Source organism: Suricata suricatta, chromosome 6, assembly GCF_006229205.1.
Source record: "Suricata suricatta isolate VVHF042 chromosome 6, meerkat_22Aug2017_6uvM2_HiC, whole genome shotgun sequence".
In the NCBI taxonomy this organism is placed as follows: Eukaryota; Metazoa; Chordata; class Mammalia; order Carnivora; family Herpestidae; genus Suricata; species Suricata suricatta.
The window spans coordinates 147580223-147585167 of NC_043705.1; the positions used below are offsets into that span (position 1 = coordinate 147580223).

General features: G+C 52.7%; 1 protein-coding gene across 2 annotated transcripts in view; it reads right to left on the minus strand.

Annotated features, from left to right (window-relative positions):
* The window catches only part of EXOC3 (exocyst complex component 3), a 21151-nt gene that overhangs the window by 11531 nt on the left and 4675 nt on the right, over positions 1–4945 (minus strand). The window lies entirely within an intron of this gene.

Below are 4945 nucleotides of genomic sequence, written 5' to 3' on the forward strand. Positions count from 1 at the left end.
CGGAGCACGGGGACCCGTCTGTGTGGGACTCTGGGGAGGAGGGAGGGACCAGAGCACAGGGACCCGTCTGTCTGGACTCTGGGGAGCAGGGAGAGGATGGAGCACAGGGACCCGTCTGTGCAGGACTCTGGGGAGGAGGGAGGGGATGGAGCACGAGGACCCGTCTGTCTGGACTCTGGGGAGGAGGGAGAAGACAGAGCGTGGGGACCCGTCTGTGCGGGACTCTGGGGAGCAGGGAAGGGACGGAGCACGGGGACCCGTCTGTGCGGGACTCTGGGGAGGAGGGAGGGGACGGAGCACGGGGACCCGTCTGTGCGGGACTCTGGGGAGCAGGGATAGGACGGAGCACGGGGACCCGTCTCTCCACCCAGACAACCGCACTGGCAGAAGCTGAGTAACTACTTGGACTGTGGAGTCCGCACAAGTCGGCAAGGCGGTAAGCTGAAGCTAATCTCGGTCCCTTGCAGTTCTGAGCACAGGAGCAGCTTTCCAGGCATGGCCCCGCCCGCCACACGCTCCTGAGGCGGCTGACACACAGCCCGGCAGAAGCCAGGTGAGCGGAAAGGACCGCGTCCTCGAAGGACTGAGGATCCGTGCTCCCACTGCCGGCTGCTGCCTCTGGTCAGGGGGGTGCAGACACAGAGGTGGAGCCCACTGTGACCACTCTCCCACCACCAATGTCGTAACCCTTCTCCCTTCCGCCAGGTGACTTCTGGCGGATTTAAGGGGTCAGTCCTCTTTCCCTCTCCGTTTTTATTCCTTCTCCATCCAGACATTAAAGACTAGGACGTTCAAAAGCAACCTCACATACAAGGGAATTTAAAAATTGCCTGCACTTGCTCAGGGAAAGGTCCCGGCCCAAAGACCTGAGAAGGCCTTCGGTTTACTCCTGAGTCTGGTCTCCAGCACAGGGACGGCCTGCAACAGCCAGAACAAAAGCAGTAAAGGAGATCAGCACACCTGGCGCAGAGCAGCACCTGAGCTTCAGAGCGCTCAGGTTACCAGATGCAAATGCCCAATGTCCAAAAAAAAAAAAAAATCACAAGGGGTGAAAAGTTATAGGAAAGGATGGAGATCCAAGGGGAGAAAATAACCCAACAAAACCATCCGTGAGACATACTAGGCGGTCGATCTACTGGACAAAGACTTTAAAGCAAGTCTTAAGTGTACTCCAGGGACTACAGAAAGGCGTAAAGAAAGTCCAGAAAATGATACAGGAACAAAATGCAAATGTCAATGAAGAGCCAGGAACCCTCAAGGGAATCCAAAACCACCCTGGGAGTGAAAACTACAGCGTTTATCCCAGGGGTGCAAAGGTGGGTCTGATGGTCAGAAGGAGGAATCTGCAGACAAAATGGGACAATGGACATTACCGAGTGCAAGGAACACAAGGAAAAAGGACGGAAGGAGAGTGGACGGAGCCTCCGGGGTCTCTGGGGTCCATCAAGTGACAGCCATGCACACTGTGGCTCAGAAGAGGGAAGGAGAGAAAGGGGGATAGAGAAATGACCTGAATGGGGTCACACTCACACTTAACTTGATCACAGACAGGACTACGAACTTCTAAAAGCTCACGAAACTCCAAGAAGGAAACACTCAAGAGATCCAGAACAGGACACGTTACAAACACACTGCTGAGAACCGAGGACGAGGGGGGAGCCTCGAAAGCAGCGAAGGGGGCGCAGCTGCCTGCCTGCGAGGGAGCCTCGGGGTGTCCTGCTCGGAGGCCGGGCGGCGGCAGGCTGGGACAGGCGAAGGCAACAGGGAACCGCTGTCACCTGAGTCCCATACCCAGCAAAACTGTCCTCCAGGCGTGAAGGAGACATGAAGACATCCCCAGACACACACAAGCTGAGAGCTCTGACCCGAGCGCTGCGGTGACAGGGGAGGACGCCAGGTGGCAATGCGCAGCCGGACGGAGAAGCGAAGCCCTTGGCAGGTGAGCGTACGGGCAGCTGGGAAGCCGGTGTTACTATCGCTGTGGTTCGTGACTTTACTTTTTTGTTCTAAGTAATTTAAAAGACTAATGCAGCTAGGAAAAAATTACCTGTCCAAAAATAATACTACTATAACTAGTTAATAATCCCACATAATTTGAGACTAATCTATAAAAAAAAGCACCAAGTCTGTGTTTTTGGACCACATATTAAGATGTGAGTTTGTGACATCAGTAACTGAAAGGGGTGAGGACAGCGTCGCACAGGAGCAGAGCGGTCACCTGTTCCTGAAGTTAGGCTGGGGTATGTTCAGGGTATCTAACGTGAGACGTTAAGTGTAACCCCACGGCAACCACCAAGAAAACAGCTATCGGATATACAAAAAAAAGAAATGAGAAGGAATTCAAATGTTTCACTACAAAAATCAACTAGACACAAAACAAGACAATAAGCAGAAATGATAGACGGAAAGGCTGTAAGGCACATAGAAATCAAATGGGAAAATGACAGAAGTAAGGCACCCATCATCAGAGAGTACTCTACACGTAAGTGGGTTAACTCTGGATCCAACAAAAAGAAACCGGCAGAGTGGGTCTGCCATCCACAAGAATCTCACTTGAGACCCACAGACACAAGCAGGTGAGTGAGAGGCCGGAGGGGACACTCCCCATGAACAGTGAGCAGAAAGAGCAGGCGGCCCTATGAGTATCGGACAAAACAGACCCTAAGTCAACGAGTTTACAAGCGACAAAGGGCATTATGTGCTAACCGAAGGCTCTTTACAGCGGAAAGAGACAATTACAACATTTATGCACCTAATGAGAGACCCTCAAATTATATGAAGCAGAAATCCACAAAACTGGGCAACAGACACTTGTGTGATCATAGTTGGGACACGCCAGTGTCCCTCACAGCAGGACAGGACAGCCAGTCAGCAGGTAAGGACACAGGGGACCCGAGCCACACCAGCACCGACATCTCGCACACACACAGGACACGCCCCACCTGGCGGTGGCACACGTGTGCCTCCCAAGCCCACGTTTTCCAGGACAGACCACACCTCAGACCACTAATTAAATCCTGGTAGATTTTAAAAGATATTACACAAATTACCTTCTCCAACCATGATAGGATGAAGTTAGAGATCTGTAACAGAAGAAAAATGCACAAATTTGTGAGAATTAAACACATTCAATCACTGGATCAAAGAAGAAAGGAAATTAGAAAATACTTGTGAAAACACAGCACACCAAAACTCATGGGATCAAGGAAAGCAGTGTTTAAGGAGAAGTACATGAGGTCTAAATGCTTACATTAAAAAAGAAAAATTTCAGATCACCAACCGAACTTTGTAATTCAGGGAACCAGAAGAGGAGCAAGCTAGCCTCGAAGCCAGCAGAAGGAAGGAGAGCAGAAAATCGAAACCGACCACAGGAGAACCACACAGAAAATGGACGAAACCAAAAGGCGGTTCTCTGAGAAGATCCACAGTGGACAAGTCTTTAACTGACTGGTCTTAAAAAGAGAGAGAAGACTCCAACAGTAACGTCAGAAACGAAAGTGGGGACACTCCGGTGACCCTGCAGAAAGGAGAAGCTCGTGCGCCCTGGGAAGACCCCGAGAAGTGGCAGACCCCCTGGGACTGACTCCTGAAGACACAGAAAGATCTTTTCTTTACTTATTTTGAGCGAGAGCGAGAGAACGAGTGAGAGCAGGGGAGGGGCAGAGAGACAGGGAGAGGGGCCAGGGGGGCGATGCGGTGTCAGCAGGAGTCTGACGTGGGGCTCGACCTCAGGCGCAGGACCAGCACCTGCGCTGGAACCAGGAGCTGGACACTTCACTGACCGAGCCCCAAGACGCCCCTGAAGAAACAGAAAACCGAAACAGACCCAAAACTAGTAAGGGGAGGAGAGAACGGGGAGCTGCCATTTAACGGACGCAAAATTTGTTTTTTCTTTCAGTTTTACTGGCATGCGAGGACACGCAGCTCCGTCCCGTGGGCGGCTCTACAGGCTGGGGGCCCGGGGCGGGCGGTGGTGTCAGCGGCAAAACGTGAGAGCACCTGACACCACTGCACGCGCACGCACAAGCAAGCCGGTAAACTCTCTGCTCTGAGCACCTCACGTGACGGCCCAGTGGGCAGAGGCCGTGTGCGCAGGCTGCTGGAGTTCAGGCAACAAGTCTGAACGCGCTCAAACCAGCACAACTTCCCAGCAAAACCTACTAAAATACATATAAAACGCAACCTCGTTCACTCCTCAAGGGAAGAACATTATTTTCACCTCCTGTGGATGAACTGCTTCCAGTAAAGTCACTTTTTGTTCATCCGGCATTAGCTTTACAAGACTGGAAGGAAATCGCTGTAGGAGGCGGATGCAAGACCCTGCCCGAGCACATGGCGAGGTACGGCCTGCCGGCCTCTAGCGCTCCCGCCCCCCCGGCCAGATACCGCGATGAGTGAGCGACCAATGGGAGGCCATGGAATGGGTCAGCCCTGCCTCTGCCAGCCTATCATGAGCTGCCGCGCAGCCTGGGCAGCAGGTATATATGGGGGAGCAAGCAGCGGGGAGGGGGAGGAAGAAGGAAGAAAAGAACCAATAAAAGTCTCTGCAACGAATCCTGGTGTCGTCAGTTCTTCAAACTGCGGGCAGTTTGAGCGGCTCCGGCAAGTGGTGGCCCGTACGGGGATCCTCTCATCCTCTTCAGAAGTTTGCAGGTAAGTGTGAAGTGCTAGCACCTAAAGATCCCGGGGAGGGACGTAGGGTAGTAAAGTTCCCGGTTAGGGGAGGGACGTAGGGTAGTAAAGTTCCCGGTCAAGGGACAATGGGGAACAGCTCGTCCCTCGAGCGAGCGACACAAGTTATGCGCCAGCTCATGAGAGCTAGAGGTTTAAAACTGAAACAAAAAACATTAGAGACATTCATTACTGCGGTGGAGGAAGCAGCCCCATGGTATCTGGACACGGGCCATTTGACACCTGGCTCATGGAATAAGCTTGGGAAAGACCT